At 34.5% G+C, this 27,151-nt stretch overlaps 1 long non-coding RNA gene across 2 annotated transcripts in view; it reads right to left on the bottom strand.

The window, feature by feature from the left end:
- LOC119251488 (uncharacterized) overlaps positions 1–27,151 on the bottom strand; it is a 103,316-nt gene that overhangs the window by 37,908 nt on the left and 38,257 nt on the right. Inside the window, exons 1-3 of one of the 2 annotated variants that reach the window (XR_005126489.2) lie at positions 5,390–5,491; positions 3,482–3,540; positions 1,343–1,492 (exon numbers count right to left, since the gene is read on the bottom strand). This is a non-coding gene — a long non-coding RNA (uncharacterized LOC119251488). Of the gene's footprint in view, positions 1–1,342; positions 1,493–3,481; positions 3,541–5,389; positions 5,492–27,151 lie in introns of those variants that run through there. The other variant, XR_008550823.1, reaches the window with a different exon arrangement.

Here is a 27,151-nt window from a genome sequence, read left to right as displayed (position 1 = left end):
ATATACACACACAGGCACACACACCATCCTTTATATCTTGCCTATTATGGCTTTTATGATACAACAACAACAAAAAAAATCAAGTACTTGTGAAAGATATGATAGAGCTTGCAAAGCCTAAAATATTTTCTATCTGTACCTTCATGAGAAAAATGTTATAACACCTGATTTGACTGTGATCAAGTTTTTAATGAGTATCCACGTGTGCTTCATTTTGAACAGCATTGTTTTAAATAATTCTTTCTGAAAGTAATTGAAGGAAGTTTGTTCATTAATTTTCTCTTCCTTCTTTAAATGATAGTTTTCAGTATTAGATTTCTTCAGCATTTTTAATAAGCATTTCTCTATCTTCCAGTATTTAACATCGCTGATGAGAAGTCCATTCTGTGGTTTATTTGTTGTATAAATAATTTCTCTTTCCAACTTAAACTTTCATTTTTATCCTTTATTTTCTCCCACCTGAGGATAATATTTTGGTGTGGTTTTATTATCTCTCCTGATGCACAATGACTAGATTTGGAACATTTACTTTACAAATCCATTGAGTCCTGAATAGTAAAGCCAATTTTCATATTGGTCTTTTATTCTTTATTTTCTTTTCCTTAGCCTATATCTTTTGTAATCCCTCACTATTAATATTCCCTTTTCCATATCATCCCTTTATATTTTTAATCTCAGTACCTCTCTATGTTAAATTCAAAGTACTCACAATAATGTTTTTGATTCCTTGAATTGTCTTTGCAATTGTATCAGATTAAGATCTACCTTTTCATTTATAGGATTTTGAATTAATTGCCATATATATCTTTTCTTGCTTTTTGCATTAAATTATTTCTTTATAAAATATTGTTTCTTTGGGTCTCCAAAGCTGGACAAAGAAGAAATAGAACACCTAAACAGACCAATTACAAGCAGCCAAATTGAGGCAGATATCAAAGCACTCCCCCCCAAAAAAAGCCCAGGTCCAGATGGCTTCACAAATGAATTCTACCAAACGTTCAGCAGTGAATTAGTGCCTATCCTACACAAACTCTTTCAAAAAATTGAAAAAGCGGGAACTACATTCTACAAAGCCAACTACATTCTACAACTACATTCTACCAACTACATTCTACAACTACATTCTACCAACTACATCTATAACTACATTCTACCAACTACATACTACAAAGCCAACAATACACTAATACCAAAACCAAACAAATATTGTTTCTTCTATCTAATCTCTAAATTTACTTATCTAATATTTCAAAGCCATTTTTAGATAGTTCTTTTATTTTCTTTTAATGTGCATAAATTGTTTTGCCATTAGTTCATTTGGGAGCAATCATCCTTCACTTACATATTTTGGAGTATCATTTTGTAGACTTGTCTTGAGAAAGACTGCTGTTGCTTTCATTGCTGCTTCTGTGGTAGTTTTAGTCCCTCTCAGCACATCCAATCTTTTCCAGGAGGTCTGAATATTCCCTTCCCTGGCATTCCTTGCCCAGTCCTGCATGTCACAGAAGGTTGAAAAGATGATAGAGGCCACAAAGCCTAAAATATTTTCACAGCCTCTCATATTTGGTGGGGGTTATCTAGGGTGTTAGTATTTAAGGAGAAAGGAGATCAAGTCTACATGGCCAATTCACTTCTGAGGACTTTTGTCTGTACCAACCTCTGGCAATATATTATTAGTGATCCATTCCACCTGGTACTCTCTTTTATCATTATAATTTCCCATATTTTTCTATAACTTTCTACCTCACTGGTATCTCTTTATCCACTGATTCATACTTCTACAGTTATTTAAAAAATGAAACTTCAGGGCCTCCCCTGGTGGCGCAATGGTTGAGCGCTGGGCTGCGAAGCTGCCCACAGCCTCTGCAGTACTGGTTCAATCCCCAGCTGCAAGTGAGGGTCCCACATGGCGCAACAGACCTCTCCTGCCACACCCACTGCTCCCCTCAGCGTTGTGCTTCATCAGTCTGCCTGTTCTGTTCCCCGCTCTGGCTCTGGTGAATTCTCTCACCCTCCTGCACTTCGGACTGTACCCAGTGCTTATATAAATTAATAAATAAATCTTTAAAAAAAATTAAACTTCAATTCTTCATAGACAGAAGTAAACTTAAAAGAGGCAACAAATTATCAAAAAAGCTCACACCTTCCCTATTATTTTCCAGATTAATAAACAGTTACTCATGTTCCTTTGTATTCATTCTTCTTGCACAAGGCCATTACTAAAATTTATTTTAACATTATTCTTCATTTTTTATGTTCCATGCCATTAATCATTAATAAACTTCTGCCAGCCATAAATACTTTACTTGCACTAATTTCTTTCTCAACAAAATTCCTCTATCATCACTGGTTTATATTCAGCAGATAGATCCTGAACTAAGTAATTGCTTGAAGATAATTCCAAATCTCATTCTAGAAAAATAAATAATAATTGTTCTCTGTGATTAAAAAAAAAATATGTGACAAATGTTAGAGATGGACTCTCCAATAAAAACCAAAACATAAAATAAAGCAGGACACGAGAAGAGAACTCATACTTTGAATACATTAGACTCTGCCTATAATAAGAAGCCAAACTTTTGGGGAATTTTATATTCTCTCCTCTAGAACCCAGTACAGGTGACAGTGAGGGAGCAATGCATGGTAGCTTCATTTTCTTCCTATTTACTCAAAGGCTAAGACAGGTCAGAAAGAACAACTATCTCCAACAGGGTAGAATGGGTTCTGGAAGGGTCTTCAGCTTCTCCTACCTACAAACTAATGCTTTAAAGTGCAAATTAAAACTGAGAAGCCTTAAATTCCATGCAGAGCCTGTCAATCAAAGACACTGCTGATAGCCTTTAGGTGGCTGAACTAATCTTATGCCAAGATACAAGAATGAATTTCAAAGTAATTTGCAAAGTAAAATATGAAATATAACTTTGAAGAACCCAGAATCATGTCCTTTATTAATTTGCCATATGGACTCAGAATGTGTAGTAAAATTCTGCATTCTCTACAATAAGCCTTGCCTTTGCAAGCCCAGAGTAATTTTCAGTGCAAAGTCACTGATAAAGCTAAAGTATATATTTCCTACAGTTTTGGGCACCATAGATAGGCTTTCCAATTATTTTTTGGTTTCAATTAGATTTGTGAATTTCCCTGTAGCTCATCTGAGTCTAATCATATAATTATATTCCATTTAATTGAAAATGAGTAGCTAAAAGTGTTTGGATAAAAAAACAGTTAAGTCTCAGATGATGAAAGTTTTCTCAAATATTCCAACAAGACTCCCAATGTCATTATTCTCTGAATCATAGACCTTGGACCAGAGAGTGTACAAAAGGTTGGAAGCAAGATGCAAAAGAAAAATGAATGAAACTCATTAAATGCATCTTAGTGTTGAGAAACTTAAAATTTTGTGTCCAAATTCCAACCTTAATAACAAAGTAAAAAGCATTTCTAAGGTTCAGTGTCTGCAAAATGTAAATAACAACAGTACCTGTCTCTGCTGGGTGCTAGCTAGGTCTCCATTCTAATATCCATTTGGTGGTCTTCCTCCTATAAAAACATTGAAATATGAAAATAATATTTTCCATTTGCTCTTAGAACTGGAGTTCTGTGTTCAAGATAGCTTCCACTAGTTATATCCACTAGTTACACAAATTTGAAGTGATGATGAGTCAAAAAACATTTTATTTGGCTATGGAAAATAAAGGCATGGGGATGTATATTTTGTTTTTCTCTGAAGTCATATTCCAATTGTAGTCCCAGTTAATGACAGTTGGGAGGTGGCTGAGGGAGAGCTGTGGCTACACTACCCACTCCAATACCCAATCACCAGCTTCATGTATCTGGATGGGGAAGTTGCTTCATTGGTGGTTTCAGTGTGGTTCTCTGACCTATAAATTGCAGCAACAGCCATGTTACCCCATAATCTTGTATCTCATATATCATGGCAGCCTCTAATTTGGGCTGAATAGAAGCTCCCCAGGCAGAGCAGATATGTTTCCTTTGGGGGAATTTAGTATAAACTAAACATTAAAAAATTATCACCATAGGGTTTATAACTCACTGAATAAATCAATAATTCAGTGAGATAATTTTTTAAAAAGATGAAAGCTATGAGGCAGAGATCTTCCCTTGAAATAAATGAAAAAAAATTCACCACTTAGCAACTAACATAATAATAACAATCTTGTAAATATCATTAATGCTAAAAATCAGAAGAGTTCAATATCCCTATCTCAATAATTGATTGAAAAAGAAGAGTAAAAACTAGTAAAGATACAATAGACCTTAACAACACTATCAATCAACTTGACTATTTGCAAATTATAGACCACAATCACAGCTAAACAATACATATCAATTTCAAGGGCACATGGACTATTCACAAAGAGACCATATGCTCATCAGAAAGTAAGTCTTGAGAGTTGTCAAAAAATGATATTAAATTAGATTGAATTGCAATAACTTATCCAGAAAATTCTCAGACATCTGCATAAAGTGTTTAGAAACAAACTCTTCTAAATAGAGTGAATCAAAGAAAAAAATTACAACAGAAATTAGAAAATATTTTGGACTCAATCATAACGAAGATACAACATATTTAAATTTGTAGAAGATAGGAAATGTAGTGATTAGAAAAGTAATATGTAAGCTCCCATTTTAAGAAGCTAGAAACAATGAAACTGAACAAATTAAGCCCAAAAATGTATGAGGGAGAAATAATAAAGATAAGAACAAAAATAAAATGAATATAGACATAAAATACTCGCATGAAATAGCTATCAGGCAAACAATGGAAAAACAAAGATACAAAGTTTGATTCTTTGAAAGTAAATAAAATGTACTAACCCCTAGCAAGACATAGCAATTTGAAAAGATCAAAAACACAAGTTGTCAATATCAGAAATACAAAGTGGGATAACCACAGAGATTCATAGATATTAAGAGGAAAGTAAAACATTTTCTATTTGCTGTGTCCTCTATACCTACCTAAAGCTAATGCAATTGACAACCCTTCTGTGTAACTGGAATTTCTATTTTTCTCATTTAGTTTTTTGCTCACATTGTCTACATATTTTTTTGACTACTCTGAGCTCGGCTCTCAAGGAGATACTATTAAAAAAATGTGATTATAATCTCTTCCCTCACTGTACTTAGGAAAATAACTATACAAATAATTGTTTGATTTTGGTCAATTCTACATGAGTATTTCAGAATGTAGTGAGATTGTAAGAGAAGGATTGAAATGTTGCAGATGGATTACAGATTGTCCAAAGTAAATAACCACATACATCATCTAACATATTCAATTGATGCCACTTAATACTGCTCAAAGGTTATAGAACTTTAGAGGTGACTCCACAGAATGATGTGGCTACAAGAGTTCCCTGATACCTACCCTTAGTGCAGATGGGTGATAATCCATCATTGTTGGGCACAGATGTTCTGGACCTATTCTCTTGTGCTCGTGGTAAGATTGTGCTCCTGGGAAAACATAGTGTGCCATTCAGCATGTGCTCTTCCTACTACCATGATGACCATGAAAATTAAGAGGGAGCCTCTGTCAGTCTTAGTCCCTAACAAAGCAGACACCTAGCAGAGACTAACTCATGAGGGATATATAACATAAGCAAGAAATAACTTTGCTGTTTTACAACAAAGATCTTAGAACTGTTTGTCAGTGTAACAACTTCATCTATCCTGACTAATATAGGTCAAAAAGCTTCTGGTATTCCCAGGGTCTTATAAAAACTAAGAAGGTTAATATTTTGCTATGATATAGCACCTTAAATAAAAGGAGATGACATCACTACTTAGATTTACATCAGTAAACTGCATTATCCTTCCAGAGAAAATGGACATTCAGCTGTTAGGTGATCCTGAACTACATAGTTGCCTAAAACTATCTAGAATTCCCTAAAACTTACTTACACACAGAAGCTAATCTGGCCTATTCTAGTCAGGCATAGTGACAGAGGAGGTCGTTAAGTCTCCTTGAGGGAGTGAATATGATTCTAATGTACTGAGAAATCCACTTCTTTTACTATAAAAAGAACAATTTCCCTTAATACTTATGAGCAATCCCCTATGAAATAGGAGCTTAAAAAATAACTTGGTTGATATTTTATTAGATCATCAGTGTTTTTACTAAGTTAGCTTGTAGGAAATAATAATCGAGGAAATGCACCTGTACATATTAAGAATATTACATAAAAAGTTTTTTCAAAGAGCTAAAAATCTAAGTAATGAAATACTAAACAGTGATCAATGGGTTTAAGTAATTAACCACATCAATAATTAGTTATCCCTAGTGTGGAGAAACTAATGACTGAATTTCAGAATCTATTATATCACAATGGACTATAATCATTGCTTATGTGAAGCTAGTCTGGTATCAGTGACATAATTTAACTTTCTAATGACATTTTCATTCAGATTTGATTAATTTCATATCATGGCACTAGTTCATGCAGTGAACTTAATGCCATAGTAGATATTAAAATTACCTAGCTGAATCAGGGCCTATAAGTACTCCAAATTGCAATAGAAAATGTCATCATCTGGAAGTACTTTGGCCTTGGGAGACAGATATAGGGCAAAATTATCTATTACCCACACAACAATCTAACATCTACATATCCAAGGTTAGTTAAATGTGTTTATATTCTCCAATAACTTTAAATTATCCAAAAATATTAGTAACAATACTCTGATGCAAACAATTTGATTGCTTTTCAAAAAAAAATTAATTTGCTTTACTTTCTTTCCACTTATGCATTGGTTTTCAGTTCTTGGCTGCTTCCCCAGAATCTGCTGGTCATACACTACCTCCAGGGATGCTCCAGGCTGATAAAAACTCAGGCATACAGAGTCGCTAAACACTTTAAGAAGCCATCAATCTATTACTGGAAAAAATTAACAGTGCTTAAATAAAAAGGTGTTGGAGGTTTGCAAAGAAGCTCAAAGCATGAAAATATCTTGCAATTTATAACAGATATTTTTTCTAAGAGAAAGCAAAAGGCACATTCTGTTTTTCAGCAAGTATATGGAAATTTTCATTTTCAAGGCACCTGACTCAAACTCAAAATAAGGATGTTCTTCAAGCAAAATGTTATCTCAAATGCCTTACTTTTCAGTAAATAATTATATATTACTTTAGTACTTTAAGTCTACAAATTATTTTCACATTTGATCCTCATAAGAGTTCGGGGAAAGTATAGATAGGATGGTTCTCTTTTCACAAAGGAGCATACCCAGGCCAGAGTGTATCACCAGTGACTTAACGTAGGGTAATGAGGAAATGTCAAAGTCAAAAGGGTCAACAGGAAAGCTGAAACCTTGGCCAGAATGTACCTGGAGCCTCATCTCAACTCTGTGTAGCTGTGTCACTGGCACTGTTTCCAAGGTCTGCTGGCCTCACTTTCCATACCTACAAAGCAAAGATAATACCTTCTTCAAGGAGTTTCTAGAGAATTAAATAAGACTAAAACAACAAATCCCACTACTTGCCAGTGGTATGATGACAACTATTAAACAACAGGCTCTTTGAAGAAAAAAAAGAAAGATATATGTGTACATGTACATTAGTTTGTTGTAATTTTTATTGGTATAAAGGATGATAGCACACAATTAACATATTATAATCAAGTCCACAATATTTATTTATAATATGTATTGGTAGCCAAATTATGGCTGCAATCTATCCAGGATTTGACAAATGGATTTTACATCTCCATCTGCTCTTTCCCCAATATATTATCAATAAATCTGATAGGGGACATTAACACTAGTTGGTATTTTTGCTTACTTTAGTAATTTATGAGGAAAAGGAAGCAACCAAGAAGTGTGTCAGAACCTCCCTTGCTCTGCCAGGATGTGAATAGCATCTTTTCTGAATCAGATAACAGTTTTCAAATGGTGGGTTCATATTTCTTATTTTTTATACTCTTTATATAACATAGCTGTATGACACACTTTCAACTGTAATCTGATTATTAACATTTCTTAAGATTAGACAATCAACCAAACAATAAATTAAGAGCAATTTGTAGCATGGGCCAACCATGACTCATTTCAAGTGACAAATCTGATGTCACTAAACACAGACTTGACATATTTCATAGTGCTCTGTTACATAGGTTTCCACCATGGAGATACAACAGATGCAAATAACTTCCTCAAGAACATACATAACAGTTAAATGGAAAAGAACAATGTGGAAGTGATGAGTTTGAATATTTATAATCTTGGTTTTTAATATTTTATTTAAATGTAGCTTTAAACTATTTTTTAATAATGGGCATTTTAAACAGCTGTCTTGCAAAATTGTTAAAAATTTAACAGTGGGAGCAGCCTGGTGGCGCAAGGGGTTAAGACACAACCTGAGGCTATCCTCAGCCACTGAAGTGTGAGTTCAATGCCCAGCCAGGGAGCTACCCACCTGGCACAGCAGACCTCTCCTGACTCACCCGCTGCTCAGTGTCTTTCAGTCAGTCTGCCTGTACTATTCCCCACTCTGTCGCTGGTGAATCCTCTCAGCCCCCCCACCACACACCCACACCTCTGTCCTGTACCCCAGGTCTTGTATGCAGAAATAAATAAATCTTTTTTAAAAAATTAACAATGGGCTCTCTCAGATGGGCCAGTACAGCACATATAAGATGCTCAGTCAATATTATGTTCATCCATTTTTTTTTTTTGTCTTCTAAACCATCTACTTGCCGTATGGTGACTAAAAGCACTCTTCATCCCAACTCAGCGTTTCTGCCTGTGGCATCTGACAGCTCTGGGGAGGTGCCATGACAGCTGCCTTTAATTAAGTCATCCTCACAAACTTCCAAGCATGCCTCATTTCCCTTAATAGTAATTAAGCAGCTAACATATAAACTTAGTTGGAAGTTTTCAAATCTATTTTTATAATCCTCCTGTTTTGAGTGGAATAACAAAAAAAAAAACAAGAAACAAATACACTTTTTAATCCTTAAAATTTTCTATTCTTCTTTAGAGCCAGACTATGGGAAGCAGCAATATCTATTAGCATCCTTTCTCTTTCTACAATGTTCAGGATTGAATATAAGGAATTCTTTATCTTAAAAATACACGGCTGACTATGTGTAGGGTTAGGAAAAATGTCAGGCTTTTCTGCCCTCCCGCCATCAGGATAGATGATGGATCCTTGCGGTCCTGAATGCATGCCTGATGGCGGACACCTGGGGTAGGGTGTGGGCATAGGTAGATGAGATTCACCTGGGCTGAGACTGGGCTTTTTAAGAGCAGCATCACGGGGTTGCCAGCAGAAGCAGAGAAAGAAACCGAAGGAAAAGCCGAGAGAGAAGCAGAGAAGCAGAAGCAGAGATCACCGGAGAGCCCAGATAGAGTGAGGATTTGCTGGGGGCTGGGAGGACTGCCAGCCTCCCGGCCCCCCAACACCCCTGCCTGCTGTGTACTGGGTAAATCCCAATAAAAGACCTGCAAAAACCACTGAGGACTAGACTCCTCCTTTACCCGGTCTGCTGGATATTAGAAAACCTGCCCTGTGTCCATTCCTGCCGCTACACTATGCCAGCAAGAATCATGGGCAGAGAGAATCTGAGTATTAGCAGAGGCTCAAAACTCCCTCAGAACACTGGGTCCTACTGTCCAGCAAGGTTTCCTCTAAATAAGTGACTGCTTTATGATATTTTCTGATCCTTATTGTTATTCCTGCCTCCTCTCACATATTGTTCCCCAGAGGTTGATGGAACAGCATGCATTCCTGACCACTCCAATTCCCCCACACACAAACACTGTATAGAAACAAGCTCTAGTAAAGATAGCACAATTGTTACCCATCACAGTTATGAGAGAATAACAGCTACCGAAAACTGCTTTCATAGGTGCTACATATTCTTTTTGTTTTTTCTTCTACAACTTTTACTTGTCTGCTTATAAAATGTTATGCAATCATCTTCCTCTCTCATTCATGCAAAGTCCTCTTCTTGTTTCCTTTATTTCCACATAAATCGTATTCAAGTTTGTTCAGAAACCATGTGTTTTACAATCCATAAGAAAAATGAACTCGTCCCAGACTTAGGAAAATGACATGAAATACATCTTCTTCATTTCATCCATGCTCATTTTCAACTTTATTGATACAGATTTTAAGATAGATTAAAAACCAATTTGATACGAACTGCTCCCATTCCACCTGGGTCTAGTTGTTATGTTGAGCTTGTTTCCTTCATAAAATAACATCTTGATTAGGTGTCAGTGTCCACTCTTCTGCTTTGTAATTTTATGACATTAGGTTGTCACATACTCTAACATAATCTGGAAAATAGATATAAGTAACATATGCCTACTTAACTAATCAAATGATTGTATCAATTTCAAAAGGTATATAAATATTCTGTAAACTGAAAAATGCATTTTTATGCAAAACATGTTATTATGACTTTATTTGTAACTCTTCATCTGCAGCATGATGATGTATACTTTCCAGGGATAGATATGCATAGGTTTTGATAAGGAACCTTGTTAACATGAGGAGTCTGGACAAGATATTAGAATATATCCAGGAACACTCACATCCTACTTTGGTCTAGCCACTCACTTTGAGAAGACCCTGAGATGTGTGGAGCAGGGAGTAAAAGCAAGCAAAGTGATATTTTTATTAAATGGGCCTATAAGACTAAACCCTAAGGAAGGACTCTGGTGGTGTAGATTTCAGAAAACATTTGTTTTGTTTTTGCCAAGTGTAGAAAATTCAGTGGAAGCAATTTGCTGTGACTCATTGCCACCACTGCATTAGTAGCACTGTCTAGTAGTTCTTAGAAGCCTACAGTGCAATTATTGTAAATACCATCTACCAAGCTGTTCACTGAACAATCATACTAGATGAGTTCTGAGACCTGAAGAACCTGTATTTAAAAGGCAACTGAAGGAAAAATTGTTCTGGAATAGAAGAGGGAAAGAACCTTATTTTTTTTTTAGAGTATCTTCTTGGGAAAAAGAAATTTTAAAACTCCTCTTAAACATTTTTGTTATGACACTCTAGGTCACTTTGACATAATGTGTGAATTTAAATAGAAAAATGTGAAAATGGAGCAAGAGAACTTTTTTTAAAACATTTATTTATTTATGCATACAAGAACTGGGGTACAGGTCAGGTGTGGTAGGTTGAGAGGATTCACCAGAGACAGAGTGGGGAACAGAACAGGCAGACTGACTGAAATACACTGTTGAGGGGAGCACTGGGTGAGTCAGGAGAGGTCTGCTGCGCCATGTGGGTAGCTCCCTGGCTGGGGATCGAACTTGTGCTGCAGTGGCTGCAAAGGCCCAAGAGGACTTTTAATATCCAGATCAGTACTAATTTCCTGAGGCATGTGCTGCTCTTCTCTCTATCTGATCAAGTGTTCCAGTGGCCTCAGCATTGCAAGTCATAAAACCCAGTAAAGAGACAAGTTGATAACAGAATAAGGCCATCACCACATAACTGTTAGCAAGTAATGATGAATCAGGAAACATTAACAACAGATGATCCTTAACTATAGATTCCTCTGACAGGTGTGAATTTGAAGTTTTTATACTTAAATGTGTTCCAGGGTTTAAAATGCATCTTTAGAGTTACAATATTTTTTTTTTCCTTTGCAGTTGTAGTGTCAATTCAATTCTCATCTGCAATCTCATTCTTAGATCTTTAGAATAAGGGTACTTGGAGAGAAATAAACCACAGAGAAGAGGAATCTCAGTATACAATAAGTAACAAGATAAAAAGAGATGGGTAATCCTTAAGTGGAAAAACATCATTGTAAGAAATTCTCAAAGAAGATTTTTCACTCACAAATAGGTCATATTTACGGGAATTTGCACCCAACATAAACACTTCTAAAAGATTATATATAATCGCTCCTCAGAATTGATATTAGAATCAAGTCCTCTACCCCCAAACGATGGCCCTCCAAATATAGAAAGAGTGATCACATTTTCTCCTTATAACAAGAATCTCACCTCTGATGAAAATATTTGTCTATTGAAGAAACAGGTATTTGTGACTAATTTAATAAGACTAAAGCAGCTTTTCAATTTTGGTCTTTGAACATTTTATTTCAGTTCAATCCAATCAATTATAACAGAAAATGACCCATAATTCAGTGTGAAAATGTGTATTCTATGTAATTTTTATAGTATATTACAATTGTATTATACATTTCACTTTCTTTAAAATATACAAATGATATGAAATTTGTCTATGGCCTAGCTCTATATATAAGCAAATGAAAATATATTTTTGAATGTTTTTTAGAACACTTAGATATCATCTTCATAGTATGCAGGATCATAGCTGTGGTCTATGGTTTGTAACTTTATGCCCCCAAATGTTAGCTTACTAGGAGCCAATATTTGATTTGATTTGAATTTGTTTTACTGAGACTGAGAATTTTGGGCCATTACTAGTATATAATACTGACTGGGAAATGAAGTTGTTTGTTTTGGAAATTAATCTGCAAAATGAGATGTTACTCACAAGATGATATATTTGATCAAAAGAAAAATTTAGTATTGGTGGTTGGGAATGGGTGAGCATAGAGCAGATAGAAAAAAAAAAGTATTGTCTTAAAAAAACTGTGCCATAAAGTGTGTGTTCCTGCAGTGAGTACGTGTGAATCTGTATACTCTACCTAAAACAAATAGTTCTCTCCTGTATTTAATAAACTCAGGATAGAATCAAATTGATGACATAAATTTAATTGATGAATACCTATAATATTAAGTAAATTTTCTTTGGTATTGACAAGAGCATATTCTGAAAATGGAAAAAGTTGAAGTCAAGTGAGAGGTTTCATGTATTAAAAATAAAATGTGTTGGACAGCATGATCATTCAAAATACCTATATTTAGTATAGGGAAGATTAAAGCACTTAAAATTTTCCTCATTGATTAAGTATGGACCTCAGAAACTTGGGAGTCACCTTGTTATCAACAATACAAGTTTTGGGCTGTTAGGGGAAAAATAAGTAAAACAAAAATTTTTTTTTAAAGAATCTCTAGTGTGGTGTGGTAGTATACTCCAGAACAGGTAGGATCTTATATTTCTAAATCATATACAGTGCCAGAAATCAATGTCACCCTAATGAAAGAGAGAAAGATAAAAAATTTTAAAAGAATTTCTAGGGGCCTCTCTGGTGGCATAAGGGGTCTAAGACACAGCAGTATGAGGCTATCCACAGCCACTGCAGCACAGGTTTGATCCCTGGCCAGGGAGGTGACTCACCTGGAGCAGCAGACCTCTCCTGTCTCGCCCATTACTCCCCTCAGCAGTGTATTTCAGTACATCTACCTGTTCTACTCCCCACTCTGTCTCTGGTGAGTCATCTCACCTCCCACATCTCTGGCCTGCGTCCCAGCTCTTGTATGCATAAATAAATAAATATTTTTAATAAATAAATAAAAGAATTTCTAGATATCCATGTGTTAGTACATGAGTAAGGGATTTTTAAGGGATGGAAGTCCAAACACGTGAAACTAGCAATTCAAACTCCCATAAAGAAAAAGGGAAGACACCCTCATTCCCCACTGCTTTAAATCCTACAAAGAACTATTCTCTAACCATATTAGAGCACTTCTTCGTACATTTCAGTAGCATTCTCAGTACCTGGAAACAAGTGCTAGAACATTATTTCACTCCTCCGAACAGAACCTAACAATTTAAACAGCAGGAGTTTAAGTGTTTTATCAACATCATGCTACTTTCTACTCAAAAAAAGAAAGAAAAGAGTATAGAAAAAAATAAATCCACAGAAGCAAAACCCCTTAAGGAATGCAGTTTGAATATTTTGTGAACTGTGTGTTTGGAATGAAAAGAAGTCGCAGCATGTAATAAGATGGCAGCCATTCACAGGGGCAATGAAATAGTCTTTGCCTTTCTGAGTTTCCCAATATGCCGATGCTTTACACTACTGCCTGTGTAAGGTCTAAGAATATATATTATTTCCAAAAATAACAGCTGTATTTGTGTTTCCTAGTCTCAAACTTTTGATTCCAGCCATTGTTGACCATCCAGGAGAATCATGACTCATCTCCATTATCACCAAGCCATGGGACCTAGTATTGTCACAGACCACCAGATTAACTCTCTGCTCATGGAAACCCTACTGTCACTGCTTAATTCAGATAAGGTTTCTACCTAAACTTCTGAACACTGGTGAATACTAAAATATACATAGCCATCCCAAATTTTACAAAGAGATGGGATGAAATAATAAAATATACAAAAAAGTGGGAATTTTGTTTACACTCAGGTTGATGCTCAATTCATAGAAATCTTAACTGTTATGACAATTATAAAGATGGATTCCATCTAAAGTCTCCAATGAATCTCATGATGATGTGCTAAGATTTGTTTTGGCCATTCTTTTTAAATTAATAACTATTTCATCCTACGAATTGATTATTTTAATAAATATGTGTGCCTTCAGTAATGTTACAGTATGTAAGATACTGGGGAGTCTAGATAAGACCTACATTTTGTTGTTTTTTTAAGGTAGAAGAACTGGGGTATAGGCCAGAGGTACAGGGGATGAGATGATTCACCAGGGACAGTAATTTGTATTTAAACTATAAAGTAACTTAACTTAAATTTCATCTTATGGCATAAATATTATTAATTTGCACTCTATCTTGATTTGAAATGATTTTATGTATTTCAAAAAGTTTCAGTGAACCAAAAAAATAATAATAATCATCAAGTATATAAAGCTCAAGGAAACATAATATTCATAAAAATCACAACTGATATTAAGATCAAAGATTTCTAAAAGTCAGTGAATAATATAACCAATATTATCAACAATGCAACAAAACAAATTGATAGAACAATTTTTAGAGAATCTCTTAACATAGGCCAATAGTAGAAGCTTACACACAGTCAAGTAAAGTTTTTGAAGAATGATACCATCTATACATGTTTATCACTGATTGCCTGGCTTAATACAAGAATATGAGGTTAAAAGTCATGGGAGACTATTTTAAAGGTTGCATGTATTTAAAGGTATACTTCTGCAGTAAGATTTCTGGATCCCCTCTATGTATCAACAATATAGGACTTCTGGAATGATTTCATCTGTTAAAATATGGACAATCTCTTATAACCCTAGTTTCTAAGAGATACAATTCATTATCAAGAAAAGCATGCATTTCTCCATGAGTTGCCAAGTAAGTTTTGAAACAACCTGAGCTTTAAGGTAAATGCAGAGGTACAAAAACCATCCGTCAGAAGATGGAAATCTTTAACCTGGAAAGCTAGGCATCGGGTTGTCAAGAGCACTATTTGTTTTTAAATTTGTGATGGAGAATTGAATTTACTTATACCCCATGCATAATTTCAAGGTCTGCCTGTTGGAAATAGAAGACCTTTCTGAAGGAAGTACTATTTGAATGGCAATGGGAGGGAAAAGATCATGAATTCATAATCTTGTTCGGTGCAAGATTCATGACACCTGCCAACACAATACACAAAGAAAGCCTTTCTCAAGCCTTTACCTTCATGACTGGTGAATTAAGTCATATATTTTACAAAAGAAGTGTTCCATACTGTAATCATTTCCATCTTCTGACATCTGCTTCATGCATATTTTTGTCAATCTATGATATGCCACTTGACAGTTATAAGTGAATCAGGGTATATGAAAATGTAAAAGTACCACTTTCTGTTAAGAAGCTGTAAAGGACCTTAACAGAAATTGGCAAAAGTCACCAAATATAAATCCGAAACCTGTATCCTAAAATTGACAATTTAAAATTTTTCATCACGGAGCCTCCTGAATAGTTATAAAGTAAATTAAAAGTTAATTTACTGAATTGTGATCTACACCTTGTTAATCTTGTGTGGTTTTTGAATAGTACAAAATGTCAACTATTTTACAGTGATATACCTTACATTTGACTTATTTATTTATTTATTTTATAAAAACTTCAATATTTTATCTGAAAATCATGAAAAGATATAACTCAAAATGATGAATAATATTCCTTCATAGATGCTAAATATGGTTACCTTTTTCAACAACCATTCAAACTGAATACAGTGATTTAGTAAAATGAATAATAATTCTTTAAAATATTATGTCTGGCTATTTAGGTCAAAGTAACACAAGGATCAAAACGGAATATAGTACAATAGTTAAAAATAATTAAATAATATCATAAGTAACAGTAAGATCACTGTTATATTATAATGTGGTTATAATAAAATGTCATTGAAATAGTTTTCCCAAAAACAAACAAACAAAAAACTGTGATTATGAAAATGGGCCATGAAGAGTATTACCAAGGAATTTATCAAATTGGTAAGTGAGTCATTATTTTTAAGCTACAGTTTTCTTGGACATACTGAGATACTGAGATTCTTTTTTACTTAGGTTCTTTGCTATGTACCTGTGTAGTTCTAATAACCTAATAGAGTGTATAAGTATATACAAATATATTTTAATCAAAGTATTCTTGTTCAGTTTCTTTTTTCAAAAAAAGAAAACAGTCATTATGTTCACTCTCCCCCATATGCCTAACCAAGGAATATTTTCTTTTCTGTGTGTGTGTGTGTGTGCGCGTGCACATGGTGGGGGGGAAGGATAGAAGTTAAGCTATAATGTGGAGAATAGGTGACTTTTTTTAATTTGACAAAACAATAAATTTGCTTTTCTCAGCACCATCATAACTAGTATTGGAGATGCTTTCCTGGCCTTAGTTCACTACTGTCTAAATACCTGGGTAGAAAAAAGAAAGAAATTATAAAATCAAAGGATCTTAATGAGAGAAAATTCCAAAGTAATTAAGAAAACAATGATACATACTACTGTCCAACAGAAAACTGTGTGATCTTTCCTCTTATATTCTTACTATCATTTTTAATGAGATATTTTTATATAAAAAATACTCTATGAGGAACCCCAGGTTCCAGAAGATATATAATTTGTTGAAGAATATTTAGAAAATATAGGCTTCCTATAAAGTCAATATACTTCCCAACAATGGAATATTATGCAGTTATTAAATTTTCGTAATTCAAAAAGTATTTATAATGTGTTGTAAAATAAAAATAATCCATGAAAAACAGTGCTACTTCATTTTTTTTATAAACGCAAATACATGCATTGTAAAGGTAAAAGGAAGAACCAAACTATTACTATCAGTGAGTGGTTAGAATTAACAGGGGTTTAGTTTTAATCAATTTTAAACCTTTCTCTGTAATCAAGATATGTTTCCTATTACTGAAAATGTTTAATGTATGGTGTTAAAATACAACACAAAAGTAATAATTATTCTACATAACTAATAACAAGGTGGAAGATATACCCCTTCAAATCTTCTATTCCTATATTTGATAATTTTGAATAATTCTGTATCAATAATTACACTAAAAATAAATGATCAACAGTTAGTGTTCTACACAAATGACTATGCCACAACCTATCTGCCACACTAACTGCTACTACAAAAAATGAACAGAATGCAGGAAGTAGCTATTTGAGGACAATGAACAGTAAATGGAAGCAAGCACAGCAGGTAAGAAGATCAGCATTTGAATAACCACCCTACCTGCACTGAGTTTTACCATTTTTCCTCTGGACTTTTGCCATTTGTCCCTGGATGCAGTATAATTGTAGAAGTGGGTACAGAGAAGGATAATTAAGGCCTCAGCTTTCTGGGCAGAGGATTGAAAAAGGAAGTCCCAGAGAATCTAAAAGTCCCACAGAGTTTGGGGCACTGACACGAAACCATATAAAGTATTTATGAGTTCCTGGGCTCATCACCAAGTTGTGCAAGTATAGATTGGATCATAATTAGTGGATCAAAGCTATTGAAAACAATGCTAAGATAGAAACTACAGATTAAATAACCTCATTCCTGGGTGGTATGTACAGAAACAGATACAAATAGCACTACAAAGATGAAAACTGAATTGAAATTGAAACCATACCCCACAAAATGCATGCTGAAACTTTCAGCATATAACGAATCATGTTGACTGCTTGTTAAAAAAACAATATTAACATTTTCCGTAGGATTTAAAATAAATCATGGATTTATAGCATAACATGGGAAAAATATATCAAAATTACTCTCCATGTGAAAATTCTAAGAAAATTTCAACTTGCAAGAGAAAAGATAATAGATTTCAACAAATAATCATACAGCTGTTTACAATACGTGAAAAGACTTTATAAAGTAGTTCTTATACAAATTTTCCCACAGTAAGGGATACTCTAAAAATGAATAGAAAGAAGAAACAAATGGAAATCTAGTAACTGACATACACACTAATCAAAATAATAAAACATCACTGGAGAGACTCAAGCATTATGAAGCTAATAGAAAAAGAGTCTCTAAAGTTGAAAATAGACAATAAAAATTATCTAATCTGAACAACAATCTGTTATCAGAAAATGCAGATGTACTAATATTAGTATTATAGAAATGATAATTTAAAATTTATTTCATACCAAAAAAACAATAATATCTAAGAATAACTTAAAAGAAAATCACAGAGAGTCTTGCAGGATACAGGATTTTGGACTGTATAGAAGAGACTTTATAAGTAACCTGATTTTTTCTCTAGCCATTTTCACTGTTCTTTCCTTGTTCAGAACTCTTAGTGCTTTCACCACTATGTGTCTTAGTATAGGTTTTATTGCATTTATATAAGTATCTTTAAACTTGGTAGACTTATGTATTTAGTTCCTTCCCCACGCTTGGGACATTTTCCCATCTCTTTATGTTTTCTGTCCCCTCCTTTTCTTTTCTCCCATAGTGATACATTATCACTGTTTCCTTTTTTTAAAGATTTATTTATTTTATGCATACAAGAACTGGGGTATAGGCCAGAGGCAGGGCAGGAGTGTGAGAGGATTCACCAGAGACAGAATAGGGAAGACAACAGGCAGATAGACTGAAATACACTGCTGAGGGGAGAAGAAGATAAGGCAAGAGATGTCTGCTGCACCATGCGGTTCACCTCCCTGGCTAGGGATTGAACTCATGCTGCAGTGGCTGCAGGTAACTTCATAGTGCAGTCTAATCCCCTTGTGTCACCAGGGAGTCCCCTCAAAATGTTTCCTAATGAAGAAAGATAGTTATCGAAATACTTCTTTTGGTTTGTTTGTTTTATATTTTATGTTTCTATTTCTATCTGGTTCCTTAGTGCATTATTATCTTCAAGGTTACTGATTTGATCATTCATTTGATCTATTTTGCTTCCTAGCATTTTCTAGATTTTGGTCTCATTTATTGAACTCTATGCATCCTTATTTAAAGCTTCAGTTTCTACATTCTTCTTTTTAATTTACTTCTGAGCTCATTCATTTGGTTTCTGAGTTTTATTGTATCTCTTTGAGTATAGTATTTACAATGACCTTCTTTCACTATGTTTTCCATATACCATTAGACCTCTGCAAGCACTTTAAATGGTTAAGTTCCTTTGCCTGATCAGTGATTCAAATCTTAATTCCTGAAAGGAGTATGATATCAGTGGTCTTATGTATACTGGGTTGTTTCACTTTTCCAGATTAATCAAAGTACATGAAAATACTGAGAAATATTCGAAGGGAGCTCTTGCATTTTAATTTTCATATTCCTCCATTCCCCCTGTTCTAGTTATTTATTGCTCTTTGCTACATTTTCACAAACTTTTCAATTTAAAACAATGAACTTTTATTATCTCACACTGTTTCTGAGTGCTGGGAATCTGAGAGAGGCTTAGCTGGATGATATTCTTTCTCAGCATCTCTCATGCTGAGGTTGCAGTTGTCTAAATGCTTCCCTGGGTGAGTGAGCAAGAGAACAAGGGAAGGCACAAAAGATTATAATCATAGTCTTTTTCTAACCTAATCACAGAAGGAGCATCCAATATTTTTGCTGAATTCTATCCATTAGAAGTGAGTCATGAGATCCAGCTGATACTCACAGAGATGAAATTATAAGAGGATATGAATACCAAGAGGTGGGGATCATTGCATAGAATCTTACCACAGTACTGCCCAGAATTAGGTTATATGAAGAATGTAAAAAAAAAAGAAAAACATATTTTCTACTGACAAGAAGGCACCAATTTTCATAGTTACAGTTTATAGTATAACAATTAGAATTAAAACAGTTTTCCCTAATTAGAAACACTTTACTTTTCTAATGGCATTCTTCTACATGATATTCCCAAATTTAAAACCTCAGATCTTGGTCTTTTTCCTGGTCCCTTATTTAGGTTTTCTAAATTCCTGCTATGAATGAGACCATCCAGTATTTTTCTTTTTCTTTCTGACTTATTCCACTGAAGACTAAAGACTAATTATAATAAAGTAAAAATCAAAATCAACAAGCAACTATAAACCAGAGACACACTACAAGGCGGGAGAAGGAAGCAGGATCAAAACAAGGGGCGTGGGAATTTATGGGGACTATAACCAGGATGATAGTGCATACATTGTACAAAAATGAAAAATGATGTAAAAATATATAAAATTAAATTAAAAATAAATAAATAAAACCTCAAATCTTAAATATAAGTATTTAAATAGTAATTAATGAAAAATTGGATTATGTATCATTATTTTCTACCATAGTTATATGTAGAATTTTAAAATGAGGATATTCTACATACATTTCATTTTATTAAGAAGACAAAATGATTTTATGCTTTCCTTTGAAAAGAATGATGAATCAGAAAAGAGCATTTAAAAACAATTACTACAATCTCTTGACTTTAGAAGCAAGGAAACTCAGAAGTTGTTCAAAAGCTTATGGCTAGTAGATTGAAGGGCAAGGGAGAGACAGACTACAGCTGACTTTTGAGGGTTTTCAAGGATTAAATGTACACATCATTTTCTAACTCCCACTTTCAGTGACATCATACTGATCACTTAAAATCAGCCACAGTAAGAGTATATATACCATGGAAATCTACAAACATTAGAAATTGGTGTTTTTTTCCAAATTATTGGGAAATTAGTGAGCCTATTATTAAACATTCACCAGCACAACACTGGGTTCTCTGATCTCTTGTAGTTCTCTGCCTACTACACTGCTTGTGAGTCTTTATCATGAAGACCAAAGTTGCAGAGCTAATTACCTTATATCAAGTCTTACCCTCCTATTCCTGATCTGGACTTTGCACAAAATGTTTCTTCAGCAGTGATGTTCAGTCAAATGCACTGTTAATGAAATGCAGGTTTATGTACCCATAGTAATTACCGGATCCTGGCAATCTCTGAAACAGATAGATGCCCATTTTCTCTATTTCAAATCGTTTTCCAGAAGAAAGCAATTATCCTTATTTAATGCCCAGACACTGTGGTGATATTTTTAGCACTACTACAGAGTATCAGGCATGCTCATTGCTTTTCATGTGATCTATGTAACAATTAAATTTTAAAACCTCATTTCTTCACATTATGTATATTATAGCAAACACTCTTCATTTAACAAACTTGTTTTCTGTGAGGTCAACAAATACAAACAATACAAAATATAGAGAAACCCCAAAAATTAACTTAATATACCTTATTTAAAGAAATATTCATATTATTTGTTTAATCCTGTCCTAATTTTCATACTCTCATTTCTTGACCTTTATTGTTACCCTTAATTACCATATAATATAATATTTTTTCCTAATTATAATTAGAAATAAACAAATAAAACAAGTCTGTCATCCTGGAACTAGTAAAAATTGTGAGAAACACAGTTTCAAATATTTCAGCTTGCTTAAGCAAGTATCAGTAAAACTATTTGTATATGACATATAATACTGGTAAATATTTGATAACATAATAATCCTCTAAAAATTCACATGATTGTAATTGCACATGCTAGTTGTCACAACGATTCCTTCTTAGAGACATAAATTCCTTATTAAATGTAGAAGTAAATTTGTTTGGTTTTTTCCTTCAAAATTTATCCAGAAATTATCTCAACCATAGAATTAATTTAGTCACTATTCTTACTTAGAGCATAGCAAAATAGCACAGGCTCAGTGAGGGCCCTCTTTCTGGTTCATAGCTAGTACTTTCTTAATGCATCTTATTCTATGCAAGTCTAGGGGTCTCTAAGGAGTCTAATTTATAAGACGTTAATTCCATTTATGAGAGTTCCACCCATATTAACTTAAGCACCACCTACAGTCCCCACCTCTGATGCAATCATCTTTGGGGTAAGAATTTCAACGTGAATTTGAATTTCACATTGGAGTAAGAATCACAACATGAATTTCCCAGTATGAATTTGGGAAATACAACATTTAGCCCATTAGAGCCCTGTCTCTGTTCTTCTCTTTCTACAATCAATTCCCCACATAACATGCAAAGCCATAATTTAAAATGTGTATGAGTTCTTCCAAATCCCACAATAACTTCCTATCTTATAGCAAAAACCCAAGTTTCTACCAATTTGCAAACCATTTGTGATATGACCTGTTTCTACTCAGACCTCACCTCCTTCTCTCCCTCTCCCTTCATTTGCTCCAAGCACACTGTCCTCTACTTGTTATTTCAAATACTGTAGTAAAGCTTATTTCTTCAGAGTATTTCCAATAGCTATTTCCCTCTGCCTGGAATGCTTTAACTTCTTGATATTTGCATTGTTCACACACTCACCTCTTTCAAGTTTTTGCTTAAATGTCATAGCTTCAGTAAATCATTGCTGATTACCATGTCAAAAAATGCAACTTACTTGAATCTCTTCCCTTCAGCTCTCATTTTTCCAGGATATCTATAACTTGCTAACTTACCATAATTATTATGATATTATTTGTGATTATTGTCAACCCAAACCATACCATTATTAAGTATTAAAGATTAAAATGTTTGATAAAAAGTAGGAAGGAAAAAAAGGAAGAATAAATAAAAGTAATCCCAAAAGGGAATTGTAAAATGCCTGGGAATTCAGTGAACCTAGAAGTTGGTAACACGTTAATGGCCTATTTAATTACATACTGTAAAATAGTTAATAATAATAATTAACAGAAGGGGGTAAATCTTTCAAGACCTAATAATAATAACTTGAAAATATTAAGAAGAGATTAGTATTTGACTAGTTTAGCCCCTGTGTTGTTTTATAATATGGTCACAATAATAACGTACTTTAGATATTTTAGATATTGTTAAGACTAGAATGTAGATAGAAGGATTTCCATGGAGCAAAAGATAACACAGGCAAAAACACAAATTGACAAATTTATAAACATAATTAGGAAGTTTATAAATGTCTTCCTTGATACTGAACAGGAAGAGCATATTTTTGATGGCATCAGAAAAGGTTTTCCTACTTTGCTCCTGGGAGGATAATCTGAAAGTAATCCAGAAGGGTGCTAAACCCAGAGGGTTCCATGACATGAAAGAAAAGGGAACATCTCTTGGAAATCAGAGCACAGATTGCACCAGAAAGGACACTGAATAGATTCAACTCCATTCCACCACAGGTAGGTAAAGAGAAAACATGAAGGCTGTGCTCCAATGCAATGTGGAAGCTGAGGGAAGATAAAAGATGAGAAGGGGGTTCACACTGGATTGCAGCCCCAGTAAAAGAACAAAGAGGGTGCTCAAGACAAAGCTCCACTTTCTTCATTCCTTGGTACTGATCTTGTGAAGCACAGTGTGTGGACTGCAGAGACTCAAGCCTAGCATTCCAAAAAGGAGGGCTATTGATGATGCCACAAACACAAACTAGCCCTGCTGCCACGTGACTCCAGGGATCTATCTCATCCCAGCAGCCAGAGGGGGCCTGCTAAAGTACTAGTCACAGTCTTGTCTTCTGTGCCCATCTCATGCCACAACCCTCTCCATGGCTTCTGCTCCTGCAACCACACAGAAAAGCTGGTGACCTCTGGGCCTTTTCATGTACCTGACCCAGAGCCATGGCACTTTCTGCTGGTATCTTGCCAGGGGAAAATTTGTGGTATCTCCCACAATTTCTCACATGCAACTGGACCCCACTAGTACCCTGCCACATGCCTTGATTCATCAGCTGCAGATGAGTTCTCCCTACCGAAATACATGTGGAGTGCAGAAAGGTCAACTATCCAAACATTTGACATTGTTTAAAAGGCCACTTTACCTAAAGCTATATACAAATTCCATGCAATTCCTATCAAAGTTTCAATTCTTCAAAGAAAAAGAACAGATATTACCAAAATTTATATGGAACCACAGAAGACCCACCCAGAATAATTATAACAAGAAAGAACAGAGCTCTCATGCTCAAAAACTTCAATCTATACTACAAAGCTATATTAACCAAAACAGTATCATACTGTAAGAAAAACAGACACACAGAACAATGGAATAGAATTAAGAACCTAGAAATAAACCGACACTTACATGAACAGTTAATTTATGACAAGGGAACCAAGAGTGTACTCTGGGGAAAGAAAAGTCCTTTCAACAATTGTTAAATGATCCTTTCTATATCTTCCTAAACTTTAAGCCTCATGAGGTCAAGGGGTAAATTTTACTCACACACAATACTAGGTGCTTAAATAGTAGTTGCTTCACAATATTTGATTAAGGAATGTTATGAATAAGTCATTAGCTCAATACTTGGTCAATGCAAGTGCCACTGTAATCAAAATGCAAAAGACAGTCTATTTCAGACAATAGTAAAGTGGGGGTCCCAAAAGTCAGCACTCTTATAGTGCCTTTAATTTGTGCCTCAGGAAAAAAAGTGACAAATGTTCCCCTTGTCACAGTGTCAGGAGTAGAAACTGAACAACTAGTTGGACTTTTCTTTATTCAGTACTCAAGAGATCTATTCCAATAAACCATTCAATCTGAATTGCATAGCACCAGAAAGACTATAACTAGAAGATCACAAAACAAGTGTCTCTCTGTGTTAGTTTTCAGTGTTTTCATTTATGCCAAATACAGAGCAAAATAAAAGTGAGCAGGCAATCTGGAGATATACAGTACTCTATAAACTTAAATATTCCTTGAAAACAAATTTCTTCTTTAAAACTCATGCCAGTTTAGTAGTGTAGTTGATTTTGCATTTGTATTTGCTTTAATGACCATAAGGACAGTTGTTTGCTTGCTATTAGATCTTTTGAGGTTATCATAATGTCTAACACTTTACTAAGAAACCAATAAATATCTGTTCAAAGAATGTGAAATCATTTTAATTATTTTCCAGTTGGAAAAGCATTAAAACTCAAAATAAATTTATAACTTATTCATAATGAACAGCTCAATTGCATTGAATCTTGTCAACTTCAAAAAACTGACTTGAATTGAAACTAAGTTGACATCTTCCATACAGTTTTTCATGTTTCTCCCAGGATTATATTTTATAAGGGTTCATTCTTTTTTTTTAAAGATTTATTTATTTATTTATACAAGCACTGGGTATAGTCAGAAGTGCAGGAGGGTGAGAGAATTCACCAGAGCCAGAGCTGAGAACAGAACAGGCAGATTGACGAAGTACACTGCTGAGGGGAGCAGCGGGCGGCAGGAGAGGTCTGCACGCCATGTGGGCCCCTCCCCGGAGGCCGGGGATCGAACCAGCACTGCAGAGGCTGTGGACAGCTTTGTAGCCCAGCGCTCAACCGCTGCGCCACCACCGGGGAGGCCCTGAGGCTTCATTCTTATTTTAAAAAGGAATGCAAATGATAACTGTCTTTCTCATTTTTATAGATGTTGTTAATTGTCCTAAGGAAAGTCTCCCAGAAGACCATTGAAGAAGTGGGACAGTATAAAGTTTGGGGAATTCTGTCAATGACAGTTTAAATAAATGCATCTTGTTACTGAAGTATCAAGACAGGTGCTGGGCTGAAAATGTCTCCAAACTACTAATCAAACTCTATTACTATCTCAGAGAAAAATTTAAACAAAGTCTTTTCCAGTAAAGAAAGATTACTGTTGATGTTCTTTGCTGTTAATGTTCTCATTTACATCCACGCAAATGGTCTAAGACTTTTAAATGACTCATTTTCTCAACAATTAACTTCTCAGCCAAGTCTCAAGTATCATTTTCACGACAGCCATTTTGTTGTATGCAGTTGAATCATTCAATTTTTGCTTTGCAGTTAATTGATTGTAAGTATTCAGCCTTGAAAAAAAATTGCTATATAAGCAAACATTGTGATACACTCTTTTCAATAAACAACAGTGGATCAATTCATATAGACAGATTCTTACCCTTTATTATAGCACCTTTTCCTTTGGTGAAGGAAAATAGATGAAAGACACGAACTAAATGATGATAAAGAGCTTCACTCCGTGTACCTATCTACAGCTGGATCTGAGAGAGTTTTTTTCTATTTTATTACATGTCTTAGTAAAAAAAAAAAAAGTACTTTTTAAGTAAGTCATCTAATGGTATATAACATTTTGCCCCTGAAACTGCTAAAAGGCTGCCCTGTAACTTCCTTACTGATTTGTCATAGATTTTCAGTGGCTACAGGTACATGTGCAAGGCACATGTTTGGTCTGTCATGATTTGGGCCCATCTGTGCATATATCTCTCTAGATACATTTTTTCCTAGAGGGTATGCTTTAGAAAAATCACACATTAGTGGATGAAATGTGTGCACAAGTTTTTTGGATTTTTTTAATCATTAAACATGATGCAAATTAACATGTCTTCACAAACATAATTTTAAAGCAAGATATTGAACAGATTTGAGGATGCTAATATTTTCAACAAACAAATTGCACAGGTTTTCATATACTTCATTCTTTCCATGTACTTTCTTCATATATTTCATATTCTTCATTCTTTCTGTACATCAGTCTAAAGACTACGAACAGAGTCTTTTTTTATTCTTGGTGCATTATCTGGCCTTGTTGACTTTGCTGGTAATAATACACTAGGTCTTTCCATACCAGAAAACTATCATATTCCTTCAATCACTGTCTACACATTAAAAGTGTCTACACTCCAGACGTGAGACAAAATGGGAACCCATCAAAATGGAAGGTGATATTCTTATAAATTTGATTGGAAGGATAGAATATTAAAAGAATAAAAATGTAATGTTTTCCAAGTCTTTGAGAAAGATACCATTATTATTTCAATTACTTCTTTTTTAAAATATTTTTAAAGATTTATTTCATTTATTTATGCACACAAGAGCTGGGTTATAGGCCAGAGGTGCTGGGAGGGGATGAGAAAATTCACCAGAGACAAAGTGGGGAGCAGAATA

The sequence above is a fragment of the Talpa occidentalis genome, unplaced genomic scaffold (genome assembly GCF_014898055.3).
Source record: "Talpa occidentalis isolate TD23 unplaced genomic scaffold, MPIMG_talOcc4v2.1, whole genome shotgun sequence".
Classification (NCBI taxonomy): Eukaryota; Metazoa; Chordata; class Mammalia; order Eulipotyphla; family Talpidae; genus Talpa; species Talpa occidentalis.
Note: the sequence above shows the minus strand (reverse complement) of the source record. Positions and strands in the feature narration are given on the sequence as shown.